We start from the raw sequence: 24,681 nt of genomic DNA, 5'->3' as shown, positions 1-24,681 counted from the left end.
GGGAAGCAAGATAGGGAATGGATTAGGATTTGAAATCGAAGGGTAATGGAGGGTTGAAACCCAGAAAACAGAGGAATGAGAAACTTAACCATGTGTTCGGTAATTCGAAAGATTCTTCGTTCAATTGTGGTGGTAGTGTGCAAACGTGAGGATGGGGGAACGAGTGCGATGATTTTCAGCCATTGAAGCTCTGAATTTAAGCTGAATCGAACGTTTATTCGAAGGTAACGCAAAATCCATATCACCGAACTTTTAAAACTCGATATCATGGTCTATATTGCATGATAAGTTATGAAATAGCGCTTGTTAGAATCATAACAAGAAGATCTACAAAGTTGTAGAAAGAATCGAGATGAAATTCGGATTGTAGAAGTAAGATATGGCTTAGGGATACGGGTATTAAAGGACAAGTTTGGGAAAAAAATTGCAAGAAACAGAGGTTAAAGACGTGCGCGTGAGGGACATGCGAGGTGCGTGAGGAGTCGCGACTGGGAGTTCTCCTGGCACGTGGGACAAACACGCCGAGCGTGTGCAGGCGCGTGCGTCGTCGTTTTGGCTCCCGACTTGTCCCGTTCGACTCCTTTCGACCTGTCCTATTAAAATTGGCCTATACTTATCTTGAAATTGGTGAAATATAGGTCTAATAGGAAGGAATTGTGTTGAAATACCCTATTAAACATACATCCAAGGAAAAAGGAGTTCGAAATCAAGTAAGTAGCATATCGTTCTTTAAGCTAATTCTTAACTTGTTTACAACATGTGAGTACGTTGTTTACGTGATTAAGAGCTTAAAACGTTAAAATGAGCATTGATGATATTGAATGTTTATTATATATTGTGATTGCTTGCTTGTGATGTAAGCATGTTATAAATGATTACGAGAATGTTCTATGTATCAAACATTGTAAATGTATAAAAGCATGCATCAGATGTGAGTATGCTATTCAGGTTAATGGAAAGGTTATGACTCTAGGATATGCTTATAGATCGTGTGCCATGGCTTATTTATATGAGTCTGATAGTCTACTAATTCTCGCGGAGTTCCTGACAACGCGCTGTGTGCTAAGTCAGGGAGCATGAGTACTCCTGACCATTGGTATATGAGATAAACAGGCCGCTAGAGAAATTAGTAGACAGGTCGTATTTGACCGAGAGCGAGTCTTACATACGAGTCCGAAAATTCTAGATAAGCATATCAAAAGAGAGTCAGTAACTTAAGCTGGAGGTAGCTGAGATACCTCATTAATGAACAGATGACCCTAATAAGAGAAACTAGGAGTCAACGACGAATAAAACTTAAAAACACCTGGAAAGATTAGTTATGAACTCATGAATGATAAGCTATACTTACTGGGTAATCTAATTACTCATCAAAATTATTATAACTTTTCTTTCCAGATTTACATGATGCAGGCTCACCGAGGACGAGACCAGCAGGCTAGAGACTACTGGGAATCCATGTCTGTGTCTGTTTTGTGTACTTATGCTTTCGTTGTCAAGAATTTACTTTGGTCATTTTAAGTTTTAAATAGTACTGGTTTTAAATATTTTAACAGATGTTTTTGGAAATATTTTGAAATTTATGATTGGTTGTCGGAGTTTATTATCGATATTAGTGGTAGCTCCTGTGAATCGTGTTGATGATGAGCAGGTGTTACAGCTAATGTATCAACAATATACATAATATAAATTACATTAATTGATAAATATGAAAATTTAAAAGAAAATTCCAATTATTTTTCATATTCCTTAAACTCTAGATTCTTGTTATATTTGCTATTTAGTTATCCATTATAAAATCTCTTAATATTATTTTTATATTATTGATACATTCAATGTGAGAAACCACATCGGTTGGGAAGGAGAAGGAAACAACGTTTATAAGGGTGTGGAAACCTTTCCTTACCAAACAGTTCTAAAAAACTTGATGGGAAGTCCGAAGGAAAAGCTTAAAAAAGACAATATCTGCTAGCAGGTTGTTACAGCTGGTATTAGAGTTCTAAGTTATAGATCTTGTAGGCTAGCTTATGACGTAGGCTTGACATGTTCCACGGTCCAATCGTCGATGCCTTATCGTTGTCAGGTACACTTAGCATAGGATGAGAAAAGGACGGAGAAAAGCACTAGACCTTATGCACTCAAACTACCACCAAGTGAACCCCCGCTACAACCCGTACTTCCTCCAGAAGTTGTACCTCCCCCACAAGTTGCACCCCCTCCAAAAAACACACCTCCACCACAAGCTGCACCACCTCTAGTAATACCAACAGCTGGATTGGATCCCACTACACAATTAATGTGGGAATCATTCCAGGCGATGATGCAAACAATGATAGCCATGCAGCAAGCCACAATGATGGCAACACAACAAGCCAACAATCCACAACTGTCACTAGTGTTGGGATTGAATTCGAAAGCCCACGCAGCAAGCCACAATGATGGCAACACAACAAGCCAACAATCCACAACCGTCACTAGTGTTGGGATTGAACTCGAAAGCCCGCCGCATGGTGGAAGCATTTAACCCAAAAACCTACGAAGAGGCGTTGAGGACGACCAAGGTCTTGGAGGAACCTCAGGAAGAGAAAAACCTAGAGTCAACAGTCGTCGTAGGAAAGAAATGCCCCATTGAGGCTAGACCGGCATAATTCAAACTGCCACCTCAGAGACCTCGATATCATGACAGGCGACCTGCCCCGTCCCCAGTAGACCAAACCCAAAACCGAAACGCGAAAACCCCCTATGTCGCGAATGTGGGAAGCAACATTGCGGCAGATGTATGGCAGGTCCTAGTGTATGTTATAGGTGAAGTCTTGCATGTCACCTAACCAAATTTTGCCCTGTAAGGGACACGGGAAACCCAAGGAACCCCCTAGAGGCCTGATTATTCAAGAACCCACCATGCAAACCCGCGCACAGACCAGGACATATGCAACGACCAATAAGGATGCGGGAACATTTGACACTGTGGTGACAGGTTCTAGTGTATGTGATAGGTGAAGTCATGCATGTCACCTAACCAAATTCTGCCCTGTAAGGGACACGGGAAACCCAAGGAACCCCCTAGAGGCCTGATTATTCAAGAACCCACCATGCAAACCCGCGCACAGACCAGGACATATGTAACGACCAATAAGGATGCGGGAACATCTGGCACCGTGGTGACAGGAACGCTTTCCATACTAGGACACTTTACATTAACGTTGATTGATTCGGGTTCAACCCATTCTTTTGTTTCCTTGCCTTTAGTTAGTCAAGTAAAGTTCATAGTTGAACCCTTATTGCATGTGTTGTTGGTTGATACCCCAATGGGGGTAGACCTAGTTATTGAAAATAGAGTAAAAGACGGACAAGTAGTAGTAGCTGGATGAATCATCAAAGTAGACCTAAAAGTAGTAAATATGACAGATTTCAACGTCATACTAGGAATGGACTGGCTAGCCGAAAACTTTGCTAGTATAGACTTCCATAAGAAAGGAGTAGTATTCACACCTCCAAATGGACTTACCTTTAAATTTAAAGGAAGTTGCACAGGCACCACCCCAAAAATTATATGATGAAAGCCAGACGCCTAGTACAAAAAGGGGAGTGGATGATTCTAGCCTGTGCAGTAGACACAAAAGGAAAAGAGAAAACAAGGAATTCGGTACCCATACCGCATGGCCCTAGCTGAATTAAAGGAACTTATATTAAAACTACAGGACTTATTAGATAAAGGTTTCATTCAACCTAGCGTATCCCCTTAGGGTGCACAAGTGTTGTTTGTTAAAAAGAAAGACGGTTCGATGCGTCTGTGCATTGATTACAGAGAACAAAATAAGAGAACGATAAAGAACAAATACGCATTACCACGCATCGAGAACCTATTTGACCAACTACGAGAAGCAACAATATTTTCCAAAATAGATCAGGATACCATCAAATTAAGATTAAAGACAAAGATATACTAAAAACAGCATGTCGAACCAAATATGGCCACTACGAGTTTGTAGTAATGTCCTTTGGTCTCACTAACAGTCCAGCAATGTTCATGGAATTAATGAATCGAGTATTCAAGGAGTGCTTAGACACGTTCGTGATTGTGTTCATAGATGATATCCTAACATACTAAAAAATGGACTAAGAACACCTTTGAAAAGCCATAACTATCTTAAGGACGAATAAATTGTATACCAAATTTTCCAAATGTGAATTTTGGCTACGACAAATTTCTTTCTTAGGACACGTGGTGTCTGAAGCCTGAATTTTAGTAGATCCCACTAAGATAGAAGCTGTCATGAAATGGGAATGCCCAACTACGGTCATAGAGGTACGTAGTTTCTTGGGGTTGGCAGGTTACTATCAAAGATTTGTCCAAAACTTCTCTAAGATACCCTCTCTCTCACCTAACTAACAAAAAATAGCGTATCTTTTTCGTGCAACGATTCCTATGAGGCCAGTTTTCAAGATTTAAAACAAAGTTAGTGTCCGCCCTAGTGCTCACAATTCCAAAAACCTCGGTGGGCTACATAATATATAGCGACACATCCAAGAAGGGGCTAGGCTGCATATTAATGCAATATGGCAATGTTGTTGCGTATGCATCACGCTAATTAAAGGACTACGAGAAAAACTATCCTACACATGACCTAGAACTAGCAGTGGTAGTGTTTGGATTAAAAATTTGGCGACACTACCTGTATGGCGAAAAGACCCAAATTTACATAGATCATAAAAGTTTAAAATACTTCTTCACCCAGAAAGAATTGAACATGAGACGACGAAGGTGGTTAGAACTAGTAAAAGATTACGATATAGACATCCAGTACCACCCTACGTAGTCGTAGATGCATTAGGTCGAAAAACGTTACACTCATCGGCCTTCATCATAAGAGAGCCACGACTGCAAGCGGACTTCAAACGAGTTGACATAGAGGTAGTAACCGAGGAGGTGATAGCTCAAATAACCGGACTTACAGTGCGACCCACGCTCAAATAGTAGATTATAGACTCACAAACGAGAGGACCCTAGCCTAAATAAAATTCTAGACCAATTATTAGCAGACCTAGTGAACAACTTTTCTAAGTCAACAGACGATGGACTATTATGTCAAGGACATTTATGTGTCCCCACTTTGAGTGAAATAAAGAACGAAATCCTAACTGAGGCATACAACTCACCCTTCTCAATACACCTAGGTGGTACGAAGATGTACCAAAACCTGAAACAACACTTATAGTGGCAAAGTATGAAAAAGGATATTGCAGAATACGAGAGTAAATGTCTAGTGTGCCACTAAGTATAAGTCCCTAGGCAGAAAACGACCGGACTGCTACAACCTCTAAGTATAGCGGAGTGGAAGTGGGAGAATATTGCTACAGATTTCATAGTAGGCTTATCCAAAAGATTAAAGGGTTACACGGTAATTTGGGTAATTGTCGACCAACTGATAAAGTCGGCGCACTTCCTACTGGGTAAGGCAACATGTACGTAGAAAATTGGGCTCAACTGTATGTGAAAGAAATTGTGAGGTTGCACGGAATCTCAGTATCAATAATGTCGGACTAGGACTCACGCTTTACGTCGGCCTTTTGGCGCGGACTCAAAAAAGTGTTGGGTACCTACTGTTGTTTTTCGATAATCGGGAAGGATAATCCAGTGAGAGGAAATCGTTTGACGGGAAGTTGTTGGTATAAAAGTGAGCTAGCCTGCTCGGGATGGACCCCACGATGTGTTTATTTTTGCGCTTTGCATTTTCTTCTACTCGAACCTGAGACCTGTGCGTTGTTAGGTCGATGCTCTAACCCCTTGAGCTATTCAACTTGACTACTGATAAGGTTGGCTCCTCCGCAATTATATACCATCGATGGCTTCAACCGGGCTCTGATACCACTCGTTGTTTTTCGATAATTGGGAAGGATAATTCGGTGAGAGGAAATCGTTGGACGTGAAGTTGTTAGAAGAAAATAAAAATGCGAAAAATAACAGAGAGAGAGAATTGGTGAAGACTTTTGCTTCAAAGAGGTGATGAAATCTTCTTAAGAGATTTATTTATTTAAATATCTAATTTATCCTAAAAATGGCCAACTAAATCTGTGCCACTTCCTACAAAATTGCCATCTAAAAATTTGGTAATCCATTTGACGGGTTTGGTCAAATGAATGTATTCAATCAATTAATGAAAACTTGCAGAGCTAAATAAGAAAAACCTCAGGTTTTATCTAACATCTACCTCGACTTTAGCACTACCTTCCATCCACAGATTGATGGTTAAACGTAACGGTTGAACCAAATCTTAAAAGACATGCTTCGGGCATGTGTTATGGATTTAACGGGAAGTTGGGACACCAAACTACACTTAATGGAATTCTCGTACAATAATAGTTTCCAAGCAACAATTGAGATGACACCGTTTGAAGCATTATATGGAAAACAGTGTAGATCCTCATTGTGTTGGGACAAAGTAGGAGAACGAGAACTAATATGACCCAAGTTGGTCCGCATTGCAAACGAGGCGTTATAGAAAATTAGAGCAAGGATGCGCACCACACAAAGTAGGATAAAGAGCTACGCCGACATTAGGCATAGGAACTTCGTGTTTGGAAAGGGGTACTTGGTGTTCCTAAAAGTAGTTCCAATGAAATGTGTCATAAGATTCGGACACAAGGGAAAGCTAAGCCCATGCTTTATCAGACCTTTCTAAATCTTAGAACGAACAAACTCAGACCCTATGCACGTGATATGATGTATTCCATGTATCTATGTTGAGGAAGTACATTACAGACCCAACGCACATGATAGACTATAGACACCTCGAGATCGAGGAAGACCTAAGCTACCAAGAGAAACCGATTAAGATCCTAGCTAGGGATGAAAGCCATATGTAATAGGGACATAGGTTTTGTCAAAGTATTATGGCAGAATCATCAAACCAAAGAAGGTACGTGAGAACGATAAGTGGGAATAAAGGAAAAATACCCTAAGTTAATCTTGGAGTTTGAGACCTTCGAGGAAGAAAGTTCTTTTTAGGGGCATATAATGTTGAGGATTATTGTGAGTGAGTCCCACATTGGTTAATTTAGTGGAAGATCATGAGTTTATAAATGAGGAATACTATCTCCATTGGTATGAGGACTTTTGGGAAAGCCTTGCAAAGCCATGAAAGCTTATGCTCAAAGTGGACAATATCATACCATTGTGGAGAGTCGTAACCAACAATCACTCCTCTAAACTTGTTTAACTATGTTGAATCGAAATTCTTCAAGCCAATCTTCTCTCTTAACTCCAGGAATCGTTGTCTTGCTAATGATCGACTTTCTTCAAGCCAATCTTCTCTCTTAACTTCAGGATCTCTCTTAACTCCAGGAATCGTTGTCTTGCTAATAGCTTTGTCAGAATATCTTCAAGCCAATCTTGCTAATAGCTTTGTCAGAATATCTTCAAGCCAATCTTCTCTCTTAACTCCAGGAATCGTTGTCTTGCTAATAGCTTTGTCAGAATATCTTCAAGCCAATCTTCTCTCTTAACTCCAGGAATCGTTGTCTTGCTAATGGATTTGTGGAATCAATGTGCTTACTTCTATCATGGTAAACAGAATTTTTCGCCAATGCTATAGCGGACTTGTTGTCAACATTAAGCTTGGGTTACTCAAAATCTTGCCCAACCATACTCCTTGACATGTTCCAGCAGTTGCGGCTATATACTCAGTCTCGCATGATGACAAAGCCACCACCTTTTGCTTTTGTGATACCCAGGTTATTGAATTTACTCCCAAATAGTACAACACTCCAGTTGTACTCTTCCTATCATCAATATCCCCATCCATATCATTGTCGCTAAATCCTACCAGCTCCACATTCGATAGCTTCTTATAAACACAACTAAAACTTAGAGTACCTTTCACATACCTCAATATTTGTTTTACTGCTGTGAGATGTGAAGTTGTTGGTGACTCCATGTATCTACTCATCACACAAACTGAGTAGGCTATGTCGGGCCAGGTATTAACCAGATAGCGTAAGCTTCCAATAACACTTCTGTAAAGTGTTTTGTCAACCACAGGTTCTCTATTCCCATGTTTGCTCATCTTCATTCTTGGTTCTATGGGAATCAAACAAGGATTGCACTCCCCCATTCCTAGCTTCTCTAGGATTTTTCTTGCATATCCAGCCTGACATAAAGTGATTGATTCACTGCTTTATTGTACCTCAATACCCAAGTAATAGCTCAAAAGTCCAAGATCGCTCATCTCAAATTTCTGGTGCATCTCTTCCTTGAATTGAGCTATAACTTGTTTGTTTGAGCTCGCTATGATTAAGTCATCCACATATGTGCCGATTATCATTGCTCAAGTCCATTAATTTTCTTGTAGAGAGCATATTTCTGTGGACATCTAACAAAACCAAGTGGCTGCAAACATTGATCAAGTTTAAAATTCCAGGCCCTCGGAGCCTGTTTTAATCCATATAAGGCTTTACATAGTTTTAACACCATGTTTGGATTTTCCTTGTCAATGAACCCTTTGGTTGAATAACATACACCTCCTCTTCTAACTCGCCATTCAGAAAAGTTGTCTTTACATCCATATGATGTACTTCCCAGTTCTTAATGGCTGCATAGGCAAGAATTAATCTCACTGTTTCTAACCTGGCCACTAGTGCGAATACTTCACTGTAATCTACACCAAATTACTGTGCATATCCCTTTGCCACAAGTCTCGCCTTATGTTTCATGATTTCTCCATCTGGATTTTTCTTTAATTTGAAAATCCATTTAATGTCGATTGCTTTATGATTCTTTGGCAAATCTGTGAGTTCCCACGTTCTGTTCTTTTTAATGGGGAGAATTTCAGACATCATGGCATTCCTCTAGTTTTCATTCTTAGCAGCTTCCTCATATGAGGTTGGCTGCTCCATAGAAAGAAAACAAAGGTCCACTGCTTCCTCCTCTACTTCGTTCCGTTCTCTATAAATATTTTCTAGAGATCTGAATTTTTTCGACATTGATGAGCTTGATGATGATGCATTTGAGGTACTGTCTGGTGTTGATAAAGTTGAGGCTGAATTTTCCCTTTGTCTTTCATCTGGATCAACTTCGATATGTTCAATATTCCTCTCCTTTGTTCTACTCTGTTTTTCTGAAATTTGAACGATGAAAGTTCCTCTTTGTTCATCATTACCGTTTGTGATTTCTTCCTAACACCCCTTTTTCTCCTCTTCGAACACCACATCCCGGCTCACCATAATTTCGTTCTTTTGTGGATCCAATAACCTGTAAGCTTTGGTTCCATCTTCATATCCCAACATAGTTGTCTTCACACTCCTATTAGCAAGTTTAGGAAGGTGTGAATATGTATTCTTGGCATGAACAAGACACCCAAAGATTTTAAAGTGATGAACCTTTGGTATCTTGTCAAACCAAGCTTGATACGGTATACCATCTGCAACTCCTTTTGTTGGCGATTTGTTCAGAATATACACGGCAGTTTTGATAGCTTCTCCCCAAAATTTTGGGGCATCTTTTTGCTCTTTAACATACATCTAGCCATCTCTACCACCGTTCGATTACGCCTTTCTACTACGCCATTTTGCTGTGGTGAAAATGGTGCAGTAAGAAGTCTCTTCATGCCTTCATTCTCGCAATAGTCTTTAGAAGCAGTAGATACAAACTCTCCTCCACGATTCATTCTAAAGCTCTTAATCTTCTTGCCTTTCTCTCCCTCCACATTGATCTTGAACTTTTTAAATTCCACCAGTGTTTCATTCTTCTTTTTCAACATAAACACCCACATAAATCGTAAAAAATCATCCACTAGTAACATAAAATATCTGTTACCTTCATAAGTCATTGGTGAAATAGGTCTACATAGATCTCCATGGACAAGATCCAATGACTCCTTCGCACGATATGTTGTTGTTCGGGGAAAAGGAATCCTATGTTGCTTTCCAATTAAACACCCATCACAAAATTGATTGACCTGGGTTATTTTCGGCAACCCTTCAACCATTCTTTTGGCATTTAATTTCTTTAAAGAGTGAAAATTCAGGTGTTCATACCTCGCGTGCCAGAGCCAACCATCGTTACTGATATTTGTCATTAAACACACCTGATCCGCAAGCTTCAGCTGTGCTACATACAATCTGTTGGATTGTCTGGTCACCATAATAATCTGGCTCCTAGCCCTGTCATATATCTTCATCACACTGTCCTCTATGACAATTTTATTTCCACTCTCATCCAGTTCTCCTAAACTTATAATATTGCTTTTGAGTTTAGGTATGTAATAGACTTGCGATAAGATCAAGTGCTCATCGGTTTTGCATTTGAAGAGCACTATTCCTCAACCACAAATGTCTATTACAGAGTTATCACTGAAGCATACCTTTCCAACAACAGATGTGTCGAGCTCACGAAACACCCTCCTTTCTCCTGACATGTGGTTGCTTGCTCTAGTATCTAGGAACCAGGAATTTTCAGCTCCAATATTGGCTGGTGGCGGCACTATAGTTTCATTCAACATCACAAAATCAGGCTCTTTGTCATGTGTGGTTTTAATTTCACACGCCTTTATCATCAGCAATGAAGACTCCTCATCCTTTTGCATCTCTATCAAGTTGAGTTGTTCGTCTTTTGTGGAACACTCTGATGCGAAGTGTCCCATTTGCTTACATTTGTAACATTTAATTTTACTTTTGTCAAATTTTTTCTTTTGAGTTTGCGACTCTCCTTCATCTCCTCGATGCCAGTCACTTCTCCCACGACCTCTCCATCTTCCACGACCCCGTCCCCTGCCTCCTCTGGAACTGCCTTGACCCTTCCATTCTTTCTTTGAGGATTTTGCATTCTCTCGTTCCTTCCATTCTGCATGAGTGAGGAGAACGGTTTTATTTTTTTCTCCAAACCCTTGCAACCTTTCTTCATGTGCCTTGAGTGATCCAATAATCTCATCAACGGATTTTGTTTTGAGATCACTAAACTCCTCAATCGTTGAAGTGATTTGAAGAAACTTTGCAGAGGTGGATCATAGAAGTTTCTTAACTACTTGGATATCATCAACAGTATTGTCGAGGCCTCTCAATTTATTGACAATAATGGTGAGTTTTTCATAATACTTATCAATACTTTCTGAATCACCCATCCTTAACGCTTCAAACTCCCGCCAGAGAGTCTGCGTTCTAACTTCTTTCATTCTTTCCGCACCTAGATTCATATTTTTCAACATGATCTAGGCTTCCTTGGCCGTTTTCTTGGCACCCAACTGTAGCAACATATCTTCTCCAATACTTTGATAAATAGCTGCTAAAGCCATCTTATCTTTGTGGTTATCTATTGTTTCGGGTGACTCAATTGCCTCCCAAACACCTTGTGCCATCATAAATACCTCCATCCTAATCGCTCAAGTTGCATAGTTGCATTTTGTCAACATCGGGTATTTGAGTGTGATAGATCCCTCCTTTTCATGAATCTGTACACTCGCTTCATGTGAGGCATCACCTTCTATCGCACTGGTGTTTTGGCTCCTGTCACTCGATTCCTGTCTTATTTTTTGATCTCTCTCCCTTCTTGACCGCTCAATCTCTAGGTGAGACATGATTGAAAACAGGCCTTAGATCTTGTAGCTCTGATATCAATTGAAAGAAAAAAAGTAACAGAAGGGGAGAAGAAGCGAAGACACAAATTAATTTTTTCTTTTTGTGGTGTCACTTGGCACCATTTTCCTTATATAATAAAAACTTTACCCATTTCTACTACAAATCACCAAGCACTCCACCACTCCTTCCAATCCTACTATTCCACTCCCTAAAAACTAGTTCCTTCCACTACTCCCAATATCTCCAGCCCCAATATCTCCAGCCTTTTTCCAGGGAGAAATAAGCAACAGAAATAAAATAAATACTAACCACTATTTTTTTTTAAATAAAAAAAACAAAATAAAAAAAAAAGTTTATAACCAACATATAATGTAATGAATCGGCTGAAAAAAAAGGGTTCGTGGTTGCCAACGAGACCAAAAATTTCGGCGAACGCTGAAGTTTTCGTTTCACGACCCACGACGCGCTGAGTGAAGCCTACAGATCACCCCTCCCTTTCTCAGTCTTCAACCACGCCTCGGAGCCACCTGCAATAAAGGAAAAAGGGTGAGAACAACGAAAGAGAGACAGAAAATCGACAAGGTTTTAGTGACAAAAACTAGTCGAAAACCTTGACTTACGCCACGAAAAACCTCCTAGAGGCCTACCCACGTGTCGAAAAAGAACTTCGACGCTTCTTACATGTACACCGTTGGACGAGGAAAACAGAGCCTCGAGTTTTTGGATCTCCTTAGATCAAGGAGCTTTCAACCTGTACAAGCCAAATGAACGCCATAAAAGGGAAGAGAGAAGAGAGGAAACTCGAAAACGAAAGAAAAAGCCTAAAAACGAACGATAGAAACAACGTTACCGAAGAGAGAGGAAAATGTCGACAAAAATCATAGGAAACCGGGTACGAAAGACGAAGTCCAACCTAAGACCCAAATCCAGGAATCGAGCTGAAGTCCAACTCGCTTGTAATCGTGCCTCGGCCCAACCCAAAAACTCAGTCGTAGCCTCGGCTTTATGTATGATGCCAAAAATGACATATCATTGCTTTATGTATGATGACACGTACTTGGTGATCTTGCACATGTCATATGTGTGATATGCCTTGGTATGTGATGTTATGTTATGTTTCCCTCTATGATATGCCAAATAATATTATGGTATAAATGATATGTTATGTTATAGTACGATAAACTATGTTATGTTATGAGATTCCATAATTTCCTATGATATGTTACGTTAGGCCATGATGTATTATGATATGTCATGATATGTTTGGAAATAAAGAAATGCAACACCCTCTTCCGTTATCTTTTCATTTTTCCCCTTTGATGGCTCCCTTCTTTTAGGAATTTTTTCCCCTTTTTTAGTGTTTTTTTTCTTCCTAGTTAGGACTAAGAAGGGATAATTCGTCACACTTAGAAGCTTTTAATTGAATAGTCAATGATTTGGATTAAAGTTTTCTGGTCGTTCCTAAAAAGTTTGCTTTCCAAATTGCTTTAGCATCATGGTCAGATATTTATACAGACATATCAACCCTAGCAGGGGTATATAAATGTTATCAAAATTTACCAAATAACTTAATTAAATGAACAATGAGACTCTATAAGTGCAAAATTGAATACAAAAATACTTTGCATTACTCTATTTTTGAAGAGTTATCACATATGGTCATACACCCATTTCAAATCCCTTTTGCATGCTTTCATGTGTAGTCAGGTCTATACTATTCCTATAATGTTAATTGGAAGCGTATGAACGTTCACCAAAATCATGTCTACACCTATTAGGGGCTATAAGGGGATGTGACTAGTTCTCAATTCTTCCTACTTAGGTTATATGCTGTTAAAGTTGTGGTTGATGCCTATTCACTTTTAGCCTATAACATTGTTTTCTCTCAAATTGTTTCCAACGCATTTTCTTTATCACATTTCGTAAAACATTTTTTGCCAAACATGACTCGAGACTCGATCATAAGTTAAGATTGCCCACAAAATTTGATTTTTACATGGTTGACTTGTTTGTCGAGTTAGAATAAGTGTCGCATATCACTGTCACACTATTGCAAGAGTAGCAGATTTGAGCACCAAGACAAACCTCACCTAGAGAGAGATGGGGAACCAAATCCCAGGTGGGAGTGCGATCCAATTCAGCAAGGTGAAAGTCCCTGAGCCTAAGCCCTTGTGTGGGACTTGAGATGCCAAGGTTTAGGAGAACTTTATTTATTTATTTATTTATTACCTCAAATAGTACTTTCGAGCCATAAATATCGTGGTAGAAGAGACGAAGATCATGTTAGTCACAATGCATGTAATTGACGATACAAAGTTGTGGGAGATCCAAGTACATGGACATTCAAAATGGATGATGTACTACAAACCCTTGGGAAAGCTTAAAATAAGAACTCTGCTCAAAGTTCTTCCTAGAGAATTCAGAGATAATAGCAAAAATAAAGTTAAAGGAGCTAAGACATAATAGGAATGTCAGAGACTATGTTAAATAGTTTTTTGGATTTATGTTGGATATACATAACATGTCCCAGAAAGACAGGTCTTCAGTTTTATTGAGGGGTTGAAGTCACGGAGAAAGGTCAAGCTTTACAAACAAAGGGTCAAAAGACCTTTCCATGGCTTATGCTACTATCAGCGACTCTTTGACCTTAGCAACAATCAATCCCAAGACAAAAGATGAAACTAGGCTTCCATAAGTGGGGGTGGCAGACTTGAAGGTAGAGGAGGGGAATGCATGTTGAACCCTCACCATCATTCAGATTAACACCCGTCAACAAAAAGTGGTGAATATTATGTCGATACTATAGTTAAGAAAGGATATCCATGTTGAACCCATGCTCGTCACCATTTTCGTAGTTGAAGCAGTGAGCTCAAGTGAGCTAACTCCAATAAAACCTTGCAGTCACTAGAGGAACACCGCAACGCAAGGGCAGAAGGTCAAACAAAGGATTTAATCCCAACTTGACAAATAAATCATGTTATTGAATCTATTCGGGAGCGAGATTGCCTGCAACAGATGTGTGTCATATGACTCAAGCAAAGCTAGCTAAGTTCAACAAACAGCAACATAACTTGTTGAAAGTCAAGTTCATTAGAACGGTAAAGATTATTGTCAGTGATCACCCAAATGCAAGGGAGACCCCAAGATAACATCTCCATCAAAGGGGGGAAACGAAGACAACGCTACAAAGTAACTCGTGTTTACTCATAAGACTATCTGAATAAATGAAGAGAAGGGTCGGTCGAAAGTGTGGGCCACGACAATTCCAAAATGGAGACAGAATTTTAATCAAGTTAGGGTCAGATCAACTTCAATTTCAAAGTAATAAGAATTAACAACTGCTGCAAAAATACTATGGACTAGTCGAAGTCATTCTAAAGGTCGGAAAGGCATCATAGAGGATACAATTGCTCCCGTAGATGTGGACCAATTGCTCCCTATTCTCCATGTCAGTAACTTGAAATGTTACTATCACTATCCTGACCAAGATGACTACAAGCACAAGGAGGTGGTATTACCTCATGCAACCAAGAAAAATTCCACCAAGAATAATTTAGGAGAGACTTAAATAGAGAAGACACAAAGAATCGACGAATTGAGAAGTGATTTTTAATAGTTCTTGGTAGATTGGAAGATACTCCTCAATGCAAGATCAGCTGGAAGCCCATCCATAGACCTAAAATCAGCCTCATCCAACATTGCTTGGTTCGTGAAGAGTCAATTGACAGAAATGTCAACCAACTAAGTGAAAAAGGATGTAGCGGTCATGCTTGTCCAAGGCGTCTTGCCTACAGTCACGTGTCGGATATTCTGGTCATACTTGTCTAGGGCGTGTTTTCCATGATCGTATGGTCATTCTAAACTCATTTTACTTGTTTTCATGTATAGTTAGGTCTTTACTATTCCTGTCAGAGGGCATATGACCGTTTACCAAAATCATGTCTACACTTGCGATGGCTAAAATGACCCAAAATATACTACAAGGGGTGTAACCAATTGTCAACTTTTTCTACCCAGGTTATATATTATCAATGTTATGGTTATTGCTTATTCACTCTTGCTTATTCACTCTTAGCTTATAACACTGATTTCTCTCAAATTATTTTCAACACAATTTCTTGCTCATGTTTCATAAAACATATTCTGCCAAATGTGACGTGAGGCTCGACCATACATCAAAATTACCAGAGAGTTTGATTTTCACACAATTGACTTATTCATCAAGCTAGAACAAGTGTTGTACAATCGGTCCCGTTGCCGTAAGAGTTCAATTGTGACAATATGCACACACATAAGACCCCTCTCTGAAGCGTATGTTACAATTGAGCCTCCGTATGTCATTTTTTTTTATCTCGATTTCGATACTAACCTTATCTTAATGTGAATTAGGTTCCATCAAAAGAAATTCAAAATTTTTGGACACCTCATTTGGGAGAAATGGTATTCAGGACGACACGCGTCAATGATGCATGCGATATTTATGTTTACGATGTATGAGTTGTATTGTATGATGTCGTACGCTAGTTGTATGATGATGTATGAGTTATGATGTACAAACTATGATGTATGATGATGTAAGTGAGCTATATTACGATGTATGACGTACGTGACATGCTTGATGCACCTATGATGTATGATGATGTAAGTGAGCTATATTACGATGTATGACGTACGTGACATGCTTGATGCACTTAATGACGTTATGATGAGTATGACGTGTTTGCATGACGTTTATCTTTTTATGTTGATGTTTCCATATTAAGCATGTTATATGATGATACGTGTCATATTGCATCGGATCGATAGACCGACCTATGTTTCCATATTAAGCATGTTATATGATGATACGTGTCATATTGCATCGGATCGATAGACCGACCTAGGACACAACCCTAAGAGTATAAAAATGATATTAATATAAATATCTAACCAGCATGTGTTATGATGTACAAGCTATGATGTATGATGATGTATGAGTTATGATGTACAAGCTATGATGTATGATGATGTATGAGTTATGATGTACAAGCTATGATGTATGATGATGTAAGTGAGCTATATTACGATGTATGACGTACGTGACATGCTTGATGCACCTATGATGTATGATGATGTAAGTGAGCTATATTACGATGTATGACGTACGTGACATGCTTGATGCACTTAATGACGTTATGATGAGTATGACGTGTTTGCATGACGTTTATCTTTTTATGTTGATGTTTCCATATTAAGCATGTTATATGATGATACGTGTCATATTGCATCGGATCGATAGACCGACCTATGTTTCCATATTAAGCATGTTATATGATGATACGTGTCATATTGCATCGGATCGATAGACCGACCTAGGACACAACCCTAAGAGTATAAAAATGATATTAATATAAATATCTAACCAGCATGTGTTATGATGTACAAGCTATGATGTATGATGATGTATGAGTTATGATGTACAAGCTATGATGTATGATGATGTATGAGTTATGATGTACAAGCTATGATGTATGATGATGTAAGTGAGCTATATTACGATGTATGACGTACGTGACATGCTTGATGCACTTAATGACGTTATGATGAGTATGACGTGTTTGCATGACGTTTATCTTTTTATGTTGATGTTTCCATATTAAGCATGTTATATGATGATACGTGTCATATTGCATCGGATCGATAGACCGACCTAGGACACAACCCTAAGAGTATAAAAATGATATTAATATAAATATCTAACCAGCATGTGTTACTAAACGTAACAAAAAAAAAAGGAGACTAGAGTTGTGTTAGAAGAGACGTTAAGATGAGAATTAGAGGGACATGGTGCATATTATGAGTGCATAAGCACACGAATTCCTAAAATACCTCAACAAAATCAATTCTAAAATACCTTAAGCCTACTCCAACAAAATGACTCTTAACATACCTCAATCAAAATTACTCCTAAAATACTTCAATCCTACTCCAGCGAAATGACTCTTAAAATACCTCAATCTTACCCATGCAAAATGACTCCTAAAATACCTCAATCCTATTTATGTAAAATGTTAAGGATAGTTGACCGTTCACTATAAGGCAAATATCTGCCTTACATTACGAGTTACCATATTTGCCCTCTTATTAAAGGCAAATATGGTAACCACTGATACCATGTGAATGTTTGCTGAATCACCACACCTACATGGGGTGAGAGTTCTCTTATTTATAATCACTTTCAGGATACAGAAATATGGTAAATTACAAATATTATGGAAATAGTAATAAAAGGAAAGAATAATAAATGAATGCAATATATTTTTCCTTTAATAAGAGGGCAAATATGGTAACGCGTAATGTAAGGCAAATATCTAGATATTTGCATTATAGTGAACGGTCAACTATCCTTAACACAAAATGACTCCTNTCCTACTCCAGCGAAATGACTCTTAAAATACCTCAATCTTACCCATGCAAAATGACTCCTAAAATACCTCAATCCTATTTATGTAAAATGTTAAGGATAGTTGACCGTTCACTATAAGGCAAATATCTAGATATTTGCATTATAGTGAACGGTCAACTATCCTTAACACAAAATGACTCCTNTATGGTAACCACTGATACCATGTGAATGTTTGCTGAATCACCACACCTACATGGGGTGAGAGTTCTCTTATTTATAATCACTTTCAGGATACAGAAATATGGTAAATTACAAATATTATGGAAATAGTAATAAAAGGAAAGAATAATAAATGAATGCAATATATTTTTCCTTTAATAAGAGGGCAAATATGGTAACGCGTAATGTAAGGCAAATATCTAGATATTTGCATTATAGTGAACGGTCAACTATCCTTAACACAAAATGACTCCTAAAATACCTCAGTTTCACTTCAGCTAAATGACTTCTACAATACTTTAGTCCCAAGTCTCTTTAAATCTATCAAACTTCTTTCCTAGAATACCTCAGCAAACCACCAAGTAATTCCTTCTTCAATACTTTAGTCACCTCTCTTTAAATCTTTCAAATTTCTTTCTTAAAATACCTCAAAAAACCAATAAGTAATTCCTTCTTCAATACTTTAGTCCACCTCTCTTTAAATCTGTCAAACTTCTTTCCTAAAATACCTCAACAAACAAACAAGTAATTCCTTCTTGTCAAAACAAGTAATTCTTGCCAAATGACTCCTAAAATACCTCAGCAAAATGACTCCTAAAACAAACCAACCGATAATTCATTTCAACCAAAAACAAAGTAACCAACAAGTAATTGGTTTATGCCAAAACAAAGTAACTCCTTGCCAAAACAAAATAATAAGAATGGCTCCTAAAACACGAGTCCCACCTCTCCTTAAATTTCTCACAACTTCTCTCTTAAAATACAACAACAAACCACCCACACATAATTTCTTCCTGCCAAAACGTGACTCTTAAAATCAAAACATGACTCCTAAAATACCTCACCAAATGACTCCTAAAATACCTCAGCAAACCAATTCCTTTCCACTAAAAACAAACAGAAAACTAAAATGACCTACAGATTTGAGCTGTGGGGATGTCTTGTAGATGGAAGAATTTGTCAAAATAGGTTAGTTAGATCTTATTTTCTTTTATAGATAGGAATCAATTGAAATGGGTCAAAAGTAACTTTGAACAAAATAAAAAATAAAAAATAAATCCATTGAAATTGGCCAAAGTAACTTTTGAACAAAAGAAAAAATAATAATAATAACTTTGAACAAAATATAAAAATAAAAATAAAAATAAAATCCATTGAAATTGGCCAAAGTAACTTTGAACCAAAAAAAAATAATAATAAAATAAAATAGAGAGAAGAAAAGAAAAAAATCTAGAAAATTGTTTAACTCATTTTAAATGGTTGGTATGGAAATAATATTATAACAAACAATATTTGGATGGTATGATCAAAGAAGAAAGAAATAATATTGGTGAGAACAAATTCGAAGAACGAAAGCAAGTAAATTTGGAGCTGATAGAACTTTGGCTAAGGCTAACCATGTAAGTAGCCTTACTATCGGCCCGGTCAGACGACTTGTCTTATGTATGATGATACGTGTCTAGTGGCCCTTGCACGTGTCATTTATGCTTTATGTTATATGCTGATGTGTTGATGTTATATGATGATGTCATCACGTCACATGATGACATTAAATGATTATGTGACGATGTTATATGATGATGTGATGAAGTTATACGATAACATGGTGAAGTTAAATGATGATGTGGTGGCGTTATATAATGATGTGAAGATATTATATGATGACGTTAAGTGATGATGTGGAGACGTTAAAAGATGATGTGATGATGTTATATGATGACGTGATGATGTTAAATGATGATGTGATGATGTTATATGATAATGTGAAGACGTTAAAAGATGATGTGATCATGTTATATGATGACGTGATGACATTAAATGATGATGTGACCATGTTATATGATGTTGTAAAGACGTTAAAAGATGATGTGATTATGTTATATGATGACATGATGACGCTAAATGATGATTTGATCGCGTTATATGATGATGTGAAGACATTAAAAGATGATGTGATGATGTTATATGATGATGTGATGACACTAAAGGTTGATGTGATGATGTGATTATGTACATGATGTTGACATGACGATGATGTTGCATGATAACAAGATGATGTGAGACGTATGATGATACAATGACTTCATATGATGATGTTTCATATTAAGATGATGTGCATGTATTAAATATCACGCTGTACTATGACGATGAGTTTTCAAAGACGTAACTCTAGTTAATGTTATTGATGATGAATGTATAGAGGCCAATGCTTGCATGTTATTTAAAGTATTGTGTGAATGATTTATAGAGTAGTGTTATAAAGATGATTTAAAGATGAAAACTACAGGGACTTCAGGCATTTTCTGTGTTCATATACATAGAGATACTTCCCCAATGATGATGATGAGTATGGACGCGTACATTATGATAATAATAATGATCATGCCTCGCATGACACTCGAGGTCTGCTAACCTTTGGACGTCGCTATGGACAGCTAACTCAACTATGATGGGTCTAGAGGGGGTGTAAACTGTCTGGAGATCTACACTCGCACGTGTGGGTCGTGTGTAAGAAAGTACTACACATCCAACTTTGTTTGGACTGGAGGCCACCCTTATGATGGTTTTAAATGATAGGTCCTTAAATCATGAGTTGGATGTGTTTGTGTTCCTTGACCCTAATAGTGGGGTCACTTGCTAAGTATTTTTTAAAATACACAAGTCATGTGCTACTACTTTTTCAGGTAAAGGCCAGGCGGGTACGATTGATGACAACATCGCAATTCAAGATCATGACACATGCATAAGGTAGCTATACTTGTTTTCTTAGACTTAAGTTAGAATATAGTCTTTTTAATTTTAACGTTATTTATTGTATATAGATTTTCATTGTGTCATTTACAAAATGCTTTTCGACCATGTATGTCCATGGCAGTGTTTTAAGATGAAGTTTATGTTTTATGATGAAATTTTAAATGTTTAATTATGCATATGAGAATAGATGATGACGGTAGCGACTCTAGGTAAGTAGAAATTTAGGATCGTTACAGTTGGTAATCAGAGCTTTAAGTTATAGATTCTATAGACTAGCCTACGAGATAGGCTTGGCATGTTCCATGGTCCCACCGTCGATGCGCCGTTACCGTTAGGTATGTCTTGCATAAGATAAGAAAAAAGGAAATGTTATTGATTTCTTATGCTATGATCACTTACCTATAACTTGCATATAATTTTATAGTTTTAATTATATTATTGAGTGTAGTATATTGATTAACCTTGTTGTGTGCTTATTAATATGTTATGTTTCCAAATTGTATATTTACGATGATATGTAATATGATGTGAGATGTGTAGTAAGTAGTAGAGTTAAGAAAGATTATGATAAGGGACTAAATCAAAGGTAGGTGTAAAATGACTAAAATGCTCATGTAATTATGTATCATTGGCTTATGACCAAAATGACCTCTAAATGACATGAAATTTAAGGAGGAGCCTTTTGTCATGGTTTATAGGAATTATATAAAGTTACAAGGTCATTGGAATACATTGAGGAATTAAACCAAGATTTGGGGTGGTAAATGACCAAAATACCCTTGTGAGAATTTATATAAGACTCCTTTATTATATTAAGGGTAAGTATACAAGATTTTAAGGGGATTAAGACAACTTTAGAGTGTGAACCAAGAGGAAAAGTACGAAACTACCTCTTAAGACATTTGATAAGAAATTGAGGTTTTTATGAATACCAAGTAACATACAAGTCAACACTACCACCGTCCCTCTTTGCAATGCATAACATATGCCACATATCTATGCTTCATAAATACTAGACTCACTCGATGTACGTTCTAGACTACGAACCTTTTTAAATAGACAAGGACCCAAGTTATTTTGAGATTAAAGCGCTTTTGAGGGCGAAAGTTTTTTTAGAGGTATATTGTAACGATCATAAATTTTCACATACTCAAAGTCGCTACTAACGTCTTATGTTTATCTATAATGCTGAAATATAACTCTTACATGAACATTATTTATAACGTAAACTTCGAAAAACGCTTAAAACAACTTCTTCTCTGAAAAACACAACGATGGTCTTACGTGTTCAAATACGAAATACTAAAATTTAGAGAACTTAAAAGCAATACAAAAAAATTTAAAACGATTAAATGCATAACAACCTATTTTAACCTAAAACTAGAAATTTAAATATGAATCTACCCTATGCACATGCCACAGTCTCTAATGCCGCCATCCTCCGTACAAATGCGCCTTGCCTCTACCTGAAAAATGATGTGGCACATGACCTGAGTATGTCAAAGAATACTCAGTATGTGGCCCCACTATAAGGGTGCATGCAAATGCAAACAAATGCAATCATGATTTAGGGACCTATCTCTAACATCATAGGAGTGGCCTCTAGTCTCGAACAAATTGGATGTATAGTACTTCCCTACACATGACTCACACATGCGAGTGTGAATCCCCACGGCGCTAGCACACCCCCTGAACCCTCTGGTCAAGCTAATCTATAGCGACGTTCGGAGGTCAACGGAACCCCATACTGTTATGTGCCTCATGAACACCCTCATCATCATATAGTGTGTTTTCGCACTCATCATCATGTTGTGTGCATTCGCACTCATCATCATACTTTGTGCTTTCGCACTCATCATCATATTGTGCGCGTCCGCACTCCTCATCTTTAGGGAAGTAGCCCTATGCTTATGAACATACAATATGCATGAGGTCCCTCTAAATTCATTGTAATGTCTCTTCTGACAAAACCCTCTTATCTCATCTCTTTGTTACTCTAGGTAATACATACTTGTGGATATTTATATTAATATCATTTTCATGCTCTTAGGGTTGTGTCCTATGTCGATCTAACGACATGATGCAATATGGCACTCATCATCATATAGCATGCTCAATATGAAAAATATCATCATATTAAGGTAAACATCATGCAATCATCATACTCATCATATTGTCATAAAGTGCATCAAGCATATCAAGTACGTCATTCATCGAAATATATATACTACGCCCATCATCAAGCATCATACTCATCATATTGTCATAAAGTGCATCAAGCATATCAAGTACGTCATTCATCGAAATATATATACTAGCACATCATCAAGCATCATAACTCATACATCATCATATACCCATATGACATCATACGAAACAGCTCATAAAGCATCATAACTCATACAATTTTTAGCCTATCCTATAGTAAGGTCACTTACTTGGTTGGCCTTACCCGAAGTATTACCTAATTTAATTAACTTAAGTTCCCGTTCTTCAAGATCTGCTTCAAAGGTTGTCCGGTGTAATAACTCGTACAGCTGGTAATAAATGAGAAAAAAAAATTGGTTGTGCCCATATTTTGGATAAAGAAAAAAGAAAAAAATAATAATAATAAATATAATGACAAAGGAATATGAAAAGGCAGAAAAGGAGGCTCACAGAAAGAGGGTAGGTCTGCCACCTACCCCAATTTCCTCTCAATTTCGGTTGGTGAGAGGCAAAGATGTTTAAATTAGGGAGAGGGGGTTTGAAGGAAGGGAGGTAAACGTCAACTATTTTATTGGAATCAAGACAATGCCACAAGAGAAACTACCAACGAAGGAGCTCGCAATGTTAAGAATCCACCATCACCACCACGATGCACATCAGGGAGAAACATGAGGTCATAAGCTTGCAAGTAAACAAAGTTGGACGAACAAGAGCCGAAGAAGAGGGAAGAAGGAACGTTGGCAAGTGACGAAGAAGTCGAAGAAGAGGAGGAGAGTCGCGGGGAGGAAGGATCTGACCCACTGGATTGAACCGACCGTTGGACCGAACCGACCCACTGGACCGAATCGACCTGCCAACCCATCACCCAACCCTACATGCCTAGTAACTTGAAAGCCAAAACTGGCCTGACCCGACCCATTTAGTTGACTCTGATCCACTATCTAGACCCAATCCAAAGGTAAGCATGACCCAAGATCTAGAGACCCAGTTCTCGCAAATTTCACCATTTTGACTTGATTTCTACCCCCAAATTTCTACGGTTGTGATATCTTTTCTTAACGTAGGACTAAATTGAGGATTTCAAAGAAATTGGAAATTCTTGAAGACCCGAAACAAGCTCAAAAAGTCTACAACAAGTAACCACATGGAGCAAGTTTATAAGAAATTCTTGTAGGAGCCTATTTGGGATGTGGGCATATGATCTAGTAGCATATTTAGGGATTGGTTAGGTGTAGGTCCTTGAGAATTGTACTTCAATGACGAGAATGGTTATACCTTGATTTTTGTTAGGGTTAAATAGCTTCCGCTTACATGAATGTGAAATCTCTAATAGGCGTTTGGATTTATGTGCTTCCTAGTATGTTAAAGTAGGTTGTTATTACTTGATTAGCATGGTGAGTATTGTTGTATGCCTTGATACTTTGTTCCGCTTGGTGTTTGGATAACCCATTATTGCCCATTTGTGAGTTGGACCATTTGCAATGTGCTAGATAACGTGAATTGTGAATTTCATGGACTATGAGTTACCATTTTTTTTGCTGTCA

General features: G+C 37.9%; 1 long non-coding RNA gene across 1 annotated transcript; it reads left to right on the top strand.

Moving 5' to 3' along the window:
• The first annotated feature begins 1,060 nt into the window (after positions 1–1,060).
• LOC111438641 lies at positions 1,061–23,663 on the top strand. Its single transcript, XR_002709707.1, has 4 exons — positions 1,061–1,205; positions 3,259–3,262; positions 4,914–4,918; positions 23,652–23,663. It is a non-coding gene; the product is annotated as an uncharacterized LOC111438641 (long non-coding RNA).
• The last annotated feature ends 1,018 nt before the right edge of the window (positions 23,664–24,681 follow it).

This window comes from Cucurbita moschata, unplaced genomic scaffold (genome assembly GCF_002738365.1).
Source record: "Cucurbita moschata cultivar Rifu unplaced genomic scaffold, Cmos_1.0 Cmo_Scf00078, whole genome shotgun sequence".
NCBI lineage: Eukaryota > Viridiplantae > Streptophyta > Magnoliopsida > Cucurbitales > Cucurbitaceae > Cucurbita > Cucurbita moschata.
Note: the sequence above shows the minus strand (reverse complement) of the source record. Positions and strands in the feature narration are given on the sequence as shown.